The 15,568-nt window shown below is 35.7% G+C and overlaps 1 protein-coding gene, 1 non-coding gene and 1 pseudogene across 11 annotated transcripts in view; 2 read left to right on the top strand and 1 right to left on the bottom strand.

The window, feature by feature from the left end:
- The window catches only part of Lrrc4c (leucine rich repeat containing 4C), a 1,195,224-nt gene that overhangs the window by 725,844 nt on the left and 453,812 nt on the right, over positions 1-15,568 (top strand). The gene's annotated exons all lie outside the window — the stretch shown is intronic.
- Positions 1-15,568, bottom strand: part of LOC109703446 (uncharacterized) — a 96,166-nt pseudogene that overhangs the window by 24,240 nt on the left and 56,358 nt on the right.
- Positions 6,155-6,290, top strand: LOC141416587 (small nucleolar RNA SNORA42/SNORA80 family). The gene has a single exon (XR_012441229.1). It is a non-coding gene; the product is annotated as a small nucleolar RNA SNORA42/SNORA80 family (small nucleolar RNA).

Below are 15,568 nucleotides of genomic sequence, written 5' to 3'. Positions count from 1 at the left end.
ACATTAGAAAGAAAATTAACTAATATATTAAACTAAAATTTTTATTTTCATGGCTTTGTAATTAGCAAAGAAAAGCACATGCCTAGCAAGTGTGAGACCCTGAGCTCAAACCCTAGTACTGAAAAAAAAAAAAAAAAAAGAAAGAGCTAGAGAGGGAGAGAGAGAACTAAGAACAAAGAGATTTCCCCTATTGCTTGAGTGACATTAAGCTAATCATCTAAACTTCATATGGAAATAAGAATTATATAGCTTGATATGTTCCTAAATATCTTCCTCTAACTCTTTTTGTATGAAATGTCAATAGTTTATTTTTTTCAAAAAAGGTTTTTTTGTGTGTTTAAATAGATCTCAGAGCATAAATATGAACATATCTAACCAGGTATAAATAGACTATATGACATATGAAAAAGAGACCCTGTTATTTTCAGGCTGAACAAAGAAAAGATTGAAGGGAATTAAATAGAATATATACTCATATTTGTATACTAACAAACTCACTCTAGGTACACTGGGATCCAAGTTGGATGAACAAAACAAAAAAGAATACAGATTGTCTCAGAAAATTTGTCCTGATTTATAATAGATATGAAAAGGGTAGCTGAAAGGAGAAAAGAAAAGTGTAAGAATTATTGCTTCAGTTTACTTGATTAAATTTGGTGGCATGTATAATCTCCACACATCACCTGCCCAACAGAAAAAAAGCAGCACAGGAAGCAAAAGTTTCCTTTTCAACATGGAATTCTCTAAAAAACAGCTGCAAATTGAGGATAAATACTGCTGCTTATATCTTCCCACATTTAATAGTGCAAAGTTGCAGATATTAGTGTAGTTTTGCTACCAATGAAAAGGGAAAGTTGTGCAGTGTTAGGACCCTCATATGCAAGCTTTATTTCAGAGATACTGCCTAAATACTCCATGTATAATAGAGGGTGACTATGTCACTACCTCTTAAATACTCATTGTTAACTGCCCGTAATAAGTAGCAGCTTGAATGAGGCTGCCACAGATTCAATTCATTTGATTCTAAAATAAAAGAGAAAAACATATTCACATCCCTTTATCATTTTATTTGTAGTTGTAGCTTACTATTTCATGTTCCACAATGAAGATGAATTTCCTCAATAATTCTAATATAGCACCAATTAAAGCAAAGATTTCCAGAAAGCTGTTAAGTTCTCAGATTGCTTTATTGCCTACCTTCACCCGGTCACAGAAGAGCCACTTGCGGCTTAGAGAGTTGAATGACAGGCCTAAGGCTGTCGAGTAGAAAAAAGGCAAAGAACCCCAAAATCCTTGCCCTGTTGTTTGGTTTTATTTTATAAATTCTGTGCATTGCACTAGGCTGTAAATATTTATTTACTATATGTAGTCCCTTGCAGCGAGTCAACTTCTGGTGTTTTTACTAGCACATAAAATGAGATGGAAAGCATACAGGAGGTCACACAGAGGAATTCCTCCCATTACCTTTGCATGTAGAAGAAGATTTTAGGAGGTGGAAGGCCAGACCTGAACTCAATAATGAGGAGCACAGTTGCCAAACAAAATCAACATAGCTAACAGCTTGGTTCTTCCCTTTCCTCTGTCATATGTTTTCCTTTAAAGTTCAAATTTTCCCATCTGAAGATGTTACACATACAATGGACTTTCTCATTTGTTAGCTGATACACTCATAACAGTACCAATTTTTAATAAAATGTAAACTACTTGCAGTGAATAATAACCACCAACAATATGCACTGTCTGAAGATTGAATAAACACATTCTGACATTTCCTAAACATTCTGTAATGCTTCACCTCACAACTCTGAGGAAATGTGTAGAAGGAGCCAGGTGAAATAAAGTTACTGAGCTATTACAGACTGCTTAAATTTTTTATCCTGAGAACTGTACATTTCTGTTCAGTAACTTGTAATTTGGAAGGGAAATAAAAGTGCTTAGAGGGACAAAATTCCACACTTGGTCATCTACACTAAGGGGGAATCAGTAGGGGAAAGGAAAAATCCAGCTTAGGATTTGGGAGAAGAAGTCTACTAAGTCAGAAGAAAACAATGATATAAATTCAGTAGTACAGGAAAGAGCACAAATACTCTGGAAGCAATAGGTATAGGCAAGGACTTTCTCAATAGAACCCCAGCAGCCTGGCAACTAAAAGAAAGGAAGGACAAATGGGACTACATAAAATTAAAAAGCTTCTGCACAACAAAAGAAATGGTGTCTAAAATGAAGAGACCACCCACAGAATGGGAGAAAATATTTTCCAGTTATACATCAGATGAAGGACTGATAACCAGAATATACAGGGAGCTCAGAAAACTAAACTCTCCCAAAATCAATGAGCCAATAAAGGAATGGGCAACTGAACTAAACAGAGCTTTCTCAAAAGAAGAAATTCAAATGGCCAAAAAACACATGAAAAAATGTTCAACATCTCTGGTCATAAAGGAAATGCAAATCAAAATCACACTAAGATTCCACCTCACCCTTGTAGAATAGCTATCATCAAAAACACCACCAACAACAGGTGTTGGCAAGGATGTGGGGAAAAAGGAACCCTAGTACACTGCTAGTGGGAATGAAAGCTAGTGCAACCACTCTGGAAAACAATAAGGAGGCTTCTTAAAAGTCTAAACATAGACCTGCCTTATGATCCAGCAATCCTACTTCTAGGTATATACCCAAAGGAAAGCAACTCAGGTTACTCCAGAGGCACCTGCACACCCCATGTTTATTGAAGAGCTATTCACAGTAGCCAAATTACAGAAACAGCCAAGATACCCCACCATCGACGAGTGGATTAGGAAAATGTGGTACTTATACACAATGGAGATTTACTCAGTCATGAAGAAGAATGAAATTTTATCATTCACAAGTAAATGGATGGAACTGGAGAACATCATCCTGAGTGAGGTTAGCCAGGCTCAGAAGACCAAAAATCGTATGTTCTTCCTCATATAAGGACTTTAGATCTAGGGCAAAGGCAGTAATATTGTTGGACTTAGGTCACATGCTAAGGGAAGAACACATATGGGAGGAATGGGGACAGGTAGGAAACCCAAAACTTGAAAGTGTTTGATGTCCCCACTGCAGAGGAGCTAATACAGTAACTCTAAAGTAACAGAGGTCAATATGGGAAGGTTCCGGGAAGCAATGAAGAGGTCAGGTAGAGATGAATCAATTCGGGTTGTAATACATTTGTGCATGGAAGCAATGCTAGGAATCTCTCTGCATAGCTATCTTTATCTCAACCAGCAAAAATGCTATGTCTTTCTTATTATTGCTCATGTCTTCTCTTCAACAAAATTGGAGAAAAGGGAAGAACAGGTTCTGCCTGGAAGCGAGGGGTGTGGGGGGGAGAAGAAGAGAGCAGGGGGCAGGGGGGAGAAATGGCCCAAACAATGTATGCACATATGAATACATAAATAAAAAAAACTGTTAATGGTTTGCATGCAGGCTTTTCAGACTTCTAGTGCTAGAAAGGCTAATGAGGGGAGTTTCCTAGAGTTCTCAGTTGACAAGCAAAATTGATGTCCATTCAATGTCATTAGGAAAGAGTGCAGTTATCTACCGAAAATACTGCCAGGGATTTGGGCACAGAGGATAAGGACATGAATTCCTTTTCTTTGAGGAGCTGAATTATGGTGAAATTCTTCCTGTTATAGATGAAAAACAGATATCCCAAAATGCTATCTGCTTTTGGAAAGTTTATGCATTTCAGTAGCAGATCTTAACTTAGAAGACAGGAAATGTAGTTTTCCTAATGGATTTTATATGAAACTCCAACCCAAAATTGGTTCAGATGTTAAAAATGCTGTGCCACCCATCCACTGAGAGCATAAAGAAATTTATTACTCATATAATGAGCATTCTAAGGACAGCAGTACAGACTCTCAAGAAGTTCCAATTTTACTTGAGAACCTGGAAGGGTGTCTCTGACTTTGAAATTAATTGTGGTGATACAAGTAGTGTGAAGTTTTCCATGAATCAGCCAAAGACTGTATGATACATGATTATTTGTGGGGGTGGGGGCTGCTAAAAATTGCCACAGATGATGTGGCTTAAAACAACAGAAATGATCTCTGTTGAGATTCAGCAATTTGGAAGCCTGATGTCATGGTGTCAGAGGGTTGGCTTATTGTGGAGGATCTGAGAGAAATATCATTTTATGCCTGTCTTCAAGTTTATTCTGGTATTTCCCAGCAATTTTTGGCATTGTTTAGATTAACACCATATCGCAGCACTCACTGCCTCCATAATCATGTGTCCTTTCCTGGGTATTCCTGTGTGCGATCTCCTCTTCTTAGGAAGATACCAGTAATGTTGGACTAAGGTCCACATTAATCAAGTATGATCTTACTTTAATTTGGCTTATTGTCTCTGCAAAGCCCCAATTTTCAAATATGGTTACATTTTGGAGTTGCAAATCAAAATAAATTTGAGAGAACTACTCTTCAATCCAGTACATGTGGTGCAAATTTCCTGCTGAAACCAAACAAGGCAACTCACAGACTTTCTCACTGTGGCCCTGGCTGAGGGACCAACTATGGAGGGTAGAAGGAATTAAAGCTCTCAGAATCCTTTATCATAAGGCTTTTCACCAAAAGCCTTAGAAGATTACCAGGTTGTTGGTGGTAAAAACAATGACGGGAATAATGGTCACAAGAACTCTGAGGATGCTGAGGCACAGGGCACAGTCCTTCAGTCACTTGGCAGGGGAGACTTAGGCCTGGATCCAAGTAATGTGGCCTACCACCTTCCTGTCTCTAGATTGGGAGAGACCAGATGGTGAGAAGCCCTGCAGTGAGGCAGGTGAGAACCCAGTGCTCTAACAATGTCTCCAGAGTCTTCCCTCCCACTGCTGCTGCTACCTACCCTCATTCAGTCTGGAACTACTCCTCCCTCCATACATACATATTTTACAGGTGACTATAGTGCTGGGTAATCACCCGAGTATGGAGCCAAATTCTCCTGAGAGTCTCCTTTGCAGTTTCCAGAGCCTTTTAACCATTGTCTGTGAGGTGAAGGTGGCATTTCTAGAATTGGGCTTTAGGAAGAATTCCTTTAGGATAGGGTTGGAGACAAAGTCTGACTCCCAAATTCCTAGATGGGATCAAGAAAAAAAAATGTGGGAGAGGTGGGAATTTGGAAGCTGCCCCAGTGAATCACCAAATATTAAGCCATGTTTTTTGAAAAAAATCTCTTAATTTCTCAGTAAGTTATATTCTTTCCTTAGTTAACTAATTTCTCAAACTGAAGGCTCACAATAACATTTGTCTTTCAAATTTCAACCCTTTTTAATATAAAAAAGGATGATCAAAGAAATTGATTGATCTACAAAACCTATATACCACTTTGTTTTAGTTAAAAACAATCAGATGTACAATTTGCCCAATAATAAAGAATTCAGAATTCAGAAAAGAAATAAAAATATTTTTTGGTGAATAAATCACCTAGTGCAAGGAATCCTTCAAATTACTGGAAATCTGAACTGGATGAGTATAGAAGTAACAGAAACCAAATAGGACAGGCAGGAAAAGGCTTTGTGATGTCAAGAAAGAATGTAACTAAAAGAACTAGGGTTAAAATAGGAAACTGAGATCAGAAATATAGCATAGACCCATTCAATTGAACTTAGGCAATAACTTGCCCTAGAGCTAGGTACAATGTTGAATTGGCAAGCTCCTTGACTATGATATTAGAGTAAATTTGAACAAATTCCTTAACAGCTGTGGGACAGACAGTGTGGACTACAGAGCAAAGGTATTGAGACCAAATTCCCTCTGTGTGTAACGAGTGTTTTTAAACCCCCTCCTTTGTGAACTTTAAATCAAATTTGTAATTAATGTAATCAATTTCTTATATAACTATTGATAATTAGAAAGAAACATAGCTAACTATAATAAAAGGAAAGAATTTGAGAAAATAGATACTGATATGTAAATGGCTGTAGTTTTACACAGTAGAAAACATAAGAGAACGCAGACATCTCCAGCTGTATACAGAGTTGCTGTGATTAAGACAATTGCAAATGAGTCCATGGTATTGGTGGCTTAAAAAGCTTTGTAAAGGTCTGAACAAAACAGAATTTAGTCTCCCCTTGATTTATACATCAGCTTAATCCCTGAGAATGTTCATGCATATTTAAAGCTTGCCCAATGTATATGTTTGGATTTATGGCAAGCCTGTCCCCGTGGGCCAATCCTAGTATTCTATGCCAGAGAAAACTGTGGCCTTGAACCATTGCTTGGCCTCTATGCCCATAGGCTGCTGGCACTGAGGTGGGCTGCACAGTGGAGAAGGGAAAAACAAAGAGAAAGCTTGCACAAGTATTTTATGTGCAAAGAAATCATCTATTGGTTCAGATTATAATGTATTTTCTTCAATAGCTTGACTTTGACTATCAGATAGGACACCTATGTATACAAAATTCATGTGACAACAAGAAACTCCCTAACAAGTATCCAAAATGCCCCCGAGACCCTTGAGAATAGACAATTTTGATTTCCAAATTTATAGAGAATGCAGTTCTTCCTGAATAGCTAGTGGGAAGTTGGAATTTTTCATGTAAATTTTGAAAACTAATTTCACAGTGACAAAATTTTCACAGATTTTGTCAGTCATAAAAATTAAAATGTCCTCATCACTCCAACTTAGTAGCTTTCGTGTTATGAACACTTTACTCCTCTGAGAAAGGGGGACTAATGTCTGTTGAGGTTTACATATGTTAATCAGATAAAGGTAAGGGTCATCCAGTACACATGAATGTGGATAATTCTGTATTGTCACAAAGTGCTTGGGATGGAGAAATGGAGGCAAATTCCTGATATTTATGAAGCTTGTGACTGGAAGCAATATGTATAAGTTTTATCTTATAAAGGATAAGAAATATAGTTCAAGCTGGTAGAATCCAATGTCCCGAGCCTGGGCCACAAACTTAATATGAACACACACCAACTAATCTACTGAGATTTTGGAAATATATAATGAGAAAATTCTCAGCAACTAATGAGGCATAATCTACTATTATGCTTATTCCAGATCTCATATTTTAAGAAGAACTGGCACATATTCAGAAAAAGAGAAGCAAAAATGATGAAAAGTCTAAAAATATGTATTTTTTATGCATATATAAAATTCATCTGTCCATATATATGTATACATATATGTATATACATATTATATGTGTACATACACAAATTATATGTATTTGCAAACCACCAGTTTTTTAAAAATTCATGTTATATTTTATATTCTTATATTCACAAAAATTTTCAGTATGCACAAATTATTTTCAAGGGTATATTTCAATTAATATTCTTTTTAAAGTTGTGGTAATATGTATAACATATTATATGAAAATATGTAACATGAAATCTACCCTCTTAAAAGTGTGAATGTCTGGATCAGCACTGTTAACTGTATACACATTGTTGTCAGTTAGGTCTCTAGACCTGCATAACTGAAACAATACTCATTGAAAAATGTTCCCTCTGTGTACTTTATCACTAGCACCTGAAAAAAAATTCTAATTTCTATGAGTAGAAAATCCTATGATTCTGATTAGATGCCTCACGTACATGGAATCATAAGGTATTGGTCCTTCTCTGGCTTATTTCTCTTAGCATAATGTTCTCAAAAGTGTCATCCATGCTACCGCACATGACAAGATTTACTTCTCTTTTAAAAGCGAAATACTATTTTATTGTATATGTATAATATGTTCTCTTTAGTCATTCATGCATTAATGGATGTTTAGATTGCTTAAACCTCTTGGATATTGTGAAAAATACTGAAATCAATGTGGGAGTGCAAATATCTCTTTAGCTCTTGATGTCAAATATTTTGAAATTTTTGAAATGGAACTGAGTCATATGGTAGTGTTATTTTGAATTATTTTTGAAGAATCTCTGGACTATTTTCTACAATGACTCCCTATTTTACATTTCCACAAATGTGCAAAAGGGTTGCAGTTTCTCTATATTCTCACTTGTTATTTCTTTCAGTAATGTTTTGTAGTTTTCCTAGAACAAATTTTTAACCTCCTAGGTTAAGTTTACTCCTAAATATTTTATTCTTTTTGGTGCTATCATCAATAGGTGCTATCATTTTTTTCAGATTATTTATTTGTAATGTATATATGAGCAGTTGATTTTCATATGTGGATTTTGTATCCTGCCGTGGTGCTGAATTGGCTTATTTTTTATGGTTGCTTTGTGGAATCTTTACAGTTTTCTGAAAATAAAATGGTATCTGGTAAAAGATAATTTTACATCTTCATTTCTAATTTGTATTCCTCTTTTTTTTTCTTGCTTAATTTCTCTAGTTAAGATTTTCAGGAAAATGTTTAGTAGAAATAATGCAACTGGACACCCTTGTCTTATTTCTAATATCTTAATAGCTTTTAGTCTTTCAATTCATACTTCTGAGTACAAGGTTAGTTGTGAGCTTTTCATATAAAGTCGTATACTGTGTATTAATGTTTTCATCAGTGATAGACCACTTATATGCCAGTCATCCTACAAGGTTAACATATCTAGTAATATCACAACTTTCTTAGTTTGTGTAAGTACACAGAAGGATGAAATTCCCTAAGGATATTCATCTCAGAACATATCCCAGTTGTTAAGTAACACATGACTATATGATGTCTTTTATAATAAGATAATTTTCTTCTATCCCTTGTGTTTTTAGTGTTTTATGGTAAAAAGGTATTGAGTTTTTTCAAGCCTATTGACATTATTGTGTGATTTTTAACTTTCATTTACTTAATGTGGTTATCACATTAGTTTGTTTTCAGATCCTTACACTCCAGGGACAATGTCCAACTGCCTCTTTCTGTAGATCTCTGGACTTAATGGATGTAAACTCCCAGGTTGAGGGAATTTCTGGTTTCATTCTTCAGGAGGTGGTAATCTCTTACTCTTTCTCATATCTGTCTGGTATCTGTACTGTAGGTCCTTTGGAAATGTCACCAATCTACCTAGCCTTGATTTGCTCTTATTGTCCACTTCTACCCCCAGGATTCTAGAATCTTCCAGGCTTCATCAATACTCCTGAACCTAAGACAAAGAATTTGATCACTTCGGTCCTCTCTCTTCCACAAAATACAAGACACTGAACACACACTTCGCTCTTCATTCTCCCTTACAAAGGAGAGACATTAGGCCGTCTTGGACTCTGCCTACTGTGCCATGTGTCCTCTAGAGCAATGTCATGCCACCCAGAACTTTCTATTCTCAGCAACCTTTACCAGACATCTACAGTAAGCAAGGTCGTGCAAGCACTTCAAAACAGGAGAGAGATAAAGTAATTCCTTTTGCAGTCTCCCAAGAAGCTAAAATATTAGACACACATACACAAACAGATCCACACACATGCTTTTCTTCCCCTGAGAGAATCTGGGTCTTGAGTTTCTTTCATTCATTCTAGGCAAGGCTGGTAGGAGGAATTCAGTGTGTAATGATCCAAACTGTTGCCTGTACTCCCAGTGACTCCTAATGTGTCCTCTTTTCTTGTCAGTGTTTATATTCCTGCAAGAGAGGAAGCAGCCTGTTGGGAAGCTTCCCAAAGTTTGTACATTGGGGATTTATTTCAGTCTTCTCCTTTCCAACCCAGGGAGGGCCTGAAATCTGGACATTGCCTCTGTGTTGCACTGACTAGGGAGGAGAAGGGAAGTCGGTGAGCTTATCCTACAAAATTTCCTACCGACTTTGATGCGGCTGGCTTTGTGCTCCTTTGAGTTGTAAAAGTCTCTTAAATGGTTTGTGGTTTTCTCAGAAAAGGAATGGTCTATGTGTTGTTGTTGAACTGATGTTTCCATAGGAAGAAGGAGTTAGGGTCTAAGATGGCCTGTACTAGTCTCTTGCAGATAACTCTCTCCTTTATATTCACATACTATCATTGAATATGGCAGTAAAGCATAATTCTCTAGTAGAGAGTAATATGTTTGTATTTATCTGTGTTTCTGAAAGCACATTAAGGGAAGCTAATTTTAATTCCATTTCTTTTTAAAAATCACTTTGCCCCCAACTGCCTTTCCAACGCTGCTCTTACAGGAATTGTGGAGTCTCCCCACATCTAAATCCACCTTAATTTTCACAAACATGTCCTCAACTCTCAGCAGGTTCCCCTGTTCTCATCTCTCTCCCTTTCCTTTTAGCTGATTTTAGTTTGTAGGGATGTGGATTATTTCATGGAAATTCCTTGCACTCTATTAACAGAAAATACCAGGATGCTGATGCTGATCCATAAGCAAATATCCTCCTTGCTTAGGAAATGCGGGATTAATGCAGGGAAAGGAAGTTGTGTGTGCCCAAATGAAGCAATTGTTTAATCTGTATTCTTTCTGTGTTACCTGTTTTCATTTCCCTGCTTCCTTCTTCCTTCCTCCTACTCTCTCTTTTTTTCCATCTGTTCTTTCTTCCTCCATTTCATTCTTCTTTTTACTTTTCTCTATCACATACTTCCTTCTCAGATTCTTTCTGAAGTTATATACTAATTAGTTGAACAAATATAACACCTTTGAATTATTCATCTTATCATACAAAATACATTTTCTTTCATTATCAGGTTATGGGATATTATTATTTTCAATTTGAATTTTATAAGTGAATTATTTAAAATTACAATGCCAGGGAATGCAAAATCAAACCAAACTGCATTTTATTATAAATCACTTAGTTTCCCTCTGTATTATTATGTTAAACCAGTCACATGATGATATGAACGAAGTTCCTCATCTTTAAAATATTACCACTCATGATTCCTATTTCATAGACTTCTTGTAAAATATAAGAGTAAGATATATAGGGTAGTATTATACCCCATACATCACAACTGCTCAAGATATGATAACATGATTTAAAGCAATATAAGGGGAGAATAGTCAGGTAGGGACTTTATATATCCTGGAGAAGAGAAGATGTTAAGATAAATTAATGACATCTTTTAGAAAGCTATCATATTGAAAACTTTCTTAGAGAACATCTAAGTACTCCTTATCTTTTTAAAATTCCCTTTTAGTGGTCAGATGTGGGGGCTCACATTTGCAATCCTAGTTACTCAGGAGATGGAGATCAGGTGGCTCACAATTCAAGGCCTCCCCACGCAAGACCCCATTTAAGAAATAAATTGAGCTGGATATGTGGCATCTGCCTGTCATCCCAGCTAGGTAAGGCTGAAGATGTAGCTTCAGATTACAAAACAGTTGAGGTCCTGGCAAAACACAGGAGACCCTACCTGAAAAATAATTAAAGTAAGAGTGCGAGGGTGTGTAACTTAAGTGGTAGAGTGCCTGCCAAGGAAGCGCAAAGTTCTGAGTTTAAAAGAACAAAAACAAATAAAACCTTTGGTTCAATTTTAATTTCACTTGGGTGTTTATGGTCAGATAGATATTTTTTTCTCTCACTTTCAATCTATATATTGTTTGTGTGCTATACCATATATAGATCATATAGATTTTACTTTCTGATGATTCAAGGCCAATACACCAATTATTCAAGATCACTTAGCCAAGACTTTGTAAAACTTTTAGCAATTTCAGTAAGTAGATATACTCTTGTTATGTTTTAATTGTTCTAGAGTATTTATGTGATTTTATTTTTTTCTATGATTTTTCTATCTTTTTATACTAGGCCCTTTTTTTTTATCAACTTTCAGTTTACTCTGAGCTGCTGTTCCTTAGGAACCTGATAGTCACTTGACTAAAATGTGTGTCAAAATTATAAATAAATAGATGTTTAGTGAGGGCTTGAAGGTCTCTTGTGTGTTGTGTAAAATGAATCAACTCGGAAAAGGTCTTTTGCCTTCTTCTAAATTTTTTACCATATTGTAGAGTGTTGGGATTGCCCTGAACCTTTGTATACAATCCATATCCGCTCACAAGTCTGTGCTGACATTTAGCCACGTCTGCTCTGTACACAAGCTTTGCTTTTTCCATAAACTCTGCTAAGATCTGTATTGGATTTTCTATATTTGCATTCCAAATTTGTGTCTGCACACCTTACATGCAATATTGCTAGGAATTAAACTTACTTGAATATTAGTACAGGAGCCAAAGCAGTCATAAGATGTGACTGAAACACAGGAAGCAAGTCTTGGCAGACTTGCCTGTTTTGGCAGGTGCTCAGCAATGCACTTCAACTCACACATCAATCTTTACATGATAATTCCTTTGGTAATTATCAAAAGTCATTGCCGGTGTAATTTTTGAAGGAAGAATGGAACCTCAGGGGCTTGATGGTACCATAATGGCATATTTGATGTTCAGTTGTCTGAATCTACAATGCTGGAAATTGTCCTCAGACTCATTCGCTCTCCCTCTATATCCTGTGCTGTATCAATGTGCCATATACTTTACTTGGAGTGACTTTAGTGTTTCAGGTCCAAGATTTCCTATGAATAAAGAGATAATCTGATTATGTTTTGTCATAATCCTTTTAAGATTCCCTTTTATCTTTGATCTTTGTATGATTATTTTTTCCTGGGAAGTCATAGTCTGTAGGAATGGACACAAAGATATATTTTTGTAATCTGAGGACAGCAACAAGAATCATGATTAGAAAGAGATATAGGGTGCAACTAGCAATGTTTAGTTTCAAACTCTTGCCTATAGTGTGCCTTCCAAAACCCCACAGTGTACCTGCTATTCTGTGTTATTTAAAGACTATCCCCAATAGAAATAAATTGGAATTATTTTATGTGAATGGACATTGCCTATTCACTGATGTCATTTTCTTTTTCTTTTTCTACTACCCTTCAACTCATAATTACTTTAGTTTTTCCTTCTTTCCTTTTCTGCATCATTTTCTCTGCTTTTTTATTCTCGTGCCTCTTTCTCATCTTTTCTGTCCTATGATAACGTCAGGCTTTAAAAAGACTCCTGTGTTTATGATCAGTGCATTTATTATTTGGCTAAAAATAGCCAAGTTTTGGGAGACTATCACTCATTTTCACTTGGATCTTTTTATATGAACACAATTTGCACACATGGATTTTCACCTGTATCAAAGCTATATAGAATACACATCTCCAACTGGGATTTCAAATGAGTTCATCAAGAAGGAACCCACAACATTTGGACGTGTTAAAATATTTTGTAAGACCAGCAGGATACAAAAATAAAGCTCTGTGGAAATTTCTCCAAAGTTAGTTCACTTAGTAACTATGGTTACCTTTTTTTGAGGTAAGAGAGAGTCATATTAAATATGCTATTTTATATTTCAATCTAGAATTGTCCCCAGTGTAATAAAATGAAATTTTTATTTATTATTATAGTAAATTATATTCCATAAACTTCATATTCCATAAAATATCAACATGAATTATCAGATAGAAACCTATCAAGTAATTCACAATAGATCCATGGAAAAATATTTAAATGCCTTCTATTTAGTGAGAATTTGATGTATTAGACATGGAACCACCCATCAAGAAAATTTTCATGATATATGAAATGACAAAATGATGATGATGATAATGACGACAGGCTGAAAATGAAGCCATTAAGGAAAAGCAATTATATGTCCAGTTGAGTGATTTCTGAACCTGGTTGATCATCAGTAACCATCTTTTTTTCCTTACTAACACAGATTTATGGGCCTACTCCAGACCATGTAAATTAGAACTTGTGGAGTTTGCAGATATAGGGATTGTACTTTCATAAATATCCATGTGTATGTCTGATGATCAACCAGGTAGGGGAATTACTGATAAGGCTAAAATGACCTCTGGTCCTTTCAAGGAAAGAGAAATGACTTTATATCCACATGGCCATAAATGTGGAAATATTTTGTTAGTGAAGTTTTGGCGGTACTTAGATAAGCAAAGATAAGAACGGAATTATCAGAAGGAGAAATGTAAAAAGGTAAATGCATGAAACATCAAGGAATAGTACAGAGAACAGGTTGACAAGAATTAATGACACTTGCTGAGGAGCAGAAAAACAAAGCTAGTACACTAGGTTAAGTCTAGAAGAGGGGAAACCTGGAGTCCAGAAAAAGTTTTAATGTTTGGACAACGTTGCATGTTTCACAGAAGGCCTCACATCATAAAAGCAGAATTTTAGAATGATTTATCTCTAAGGGTTGAAAGATTGAGGAACTGACATTGGAATCAGAGACCAATTAATAGTCCTCTCTAGGTCAGAGTGGTAAAACTGTAACTTGCATTTCTTTATCAGACATTAAATAAGTTTATGTCTCTAACCTTGCATTCAATTTTCTATATTATGATGACAAGTATAAACTTATGCTGATGTGCTCTGAAGCATATTATTCAATCAAACATGAAACTTTTATTCATTGAATGTACCAAAGAAGGTTTCTTGTTGGGTCTCTCAAAATTTCTTATTTATTTGCTAGAGAAGTAGATTACCATTATTTTAGGAAAGTTTATTTGCCCTGGGGAATAAAGTAGATACATTATCCTGATTTTGCAAGTTAGAAATATCTGGAAGACTGATAATGGCCATATTTCTCCATAGACCTTTTTAGATTTACTTACACAATGATTCTCAACAGAATTGAAGCTATGATGTTAGAGGTTATCACAAGCATTGAGTACATGACATGTGAGTGATATTCCTGCAAGTCTAATAATTGGTGTAGCAGTGTCCTATCAAGAAATACTAGGGAATTAAGTTGTTCTGAGTATAGGCTTGGAATGAATCAGACCTAGTATTAAAATCAAGGTATACTACAATTTCCTGTGTCACTTTGGACAACTGACATAATCTCTGTATGTCCCAGTTAACTCTTGTTTAAGGGAGCAAAAATAGCTAGATACAAAGGCTTTGTGAGGATTAAACAGGGAAATGGCTCTAAATGATTTAGCATGGCACCTAGAATAGTCTAAGTGGCTAAGAAACAGTTTACTGTTCCATAAGCAGCTATTAAGTCCCTAAAGTAAACCCAAATCCTCCAGTAATCCTCAAGCCAGATTTCTTCCAGACTGATTCAGTTTTACACAGCATACTATATATAGAGATAGGTCTTATGCAGGTAAATTACTGAGTACCCTGTACTTAGCAGGAATACACTGATCCTGCCATTTTTTACTTGTCACCAAAACTATGCCTCTAATAAATACTAGGAGTTGAAATTTCTTGGTATCTATTCTGTTGGATGTACCCACTATTTAATTACTACTTAACATAGTAACCCTGTGTCTAAAGCATTTGGTATAGCTCAAACTAGGCAATAGTTGTCATTATATTTATATTTCTGCTTTAAATCTCCATATACTTTTCTATCCAGATAAATACAGAGTTTTGGTATAAATATCAGGTAACTCTTATCTTCATATCAACTCATTTATTCATCACTCATCCCAATAAATATTTTTCAGGGATTTACTATCACCAGATACCCTTGTAGACCTCATGGATACTGAATTGTAAAAGAACATATCTATTCTCATCCAGCATTCATTCTGGTGGAGAAAGCAGGCAATGAATACCACACCATGCAAATAAGCACTAGAAGGTAATTTCAGAGATTGAGATGCTTGGTCAAAAGTGAGATAGAATATTTTGTTGAAGTATAATAAAACAGAAGTAGAAAGACAAGGTTCT

The sequence above is a fragment of the Castor canadensis genome, chromosome 1, assembly GCF_047511655.1.
Source record: "Castor canadensis chromosome 1, mCasCan1.hap1v2, whole genome shotgun sequence".
Lineage (NCBI taxonomy): Eukaryota > Metazoa > Chordata > Mammalia > Rodentia > Castoridae > Castor > Castor canadensis.
This window is presented reverse-complemented; position numbering and strand designations above follow the sequence as displayed.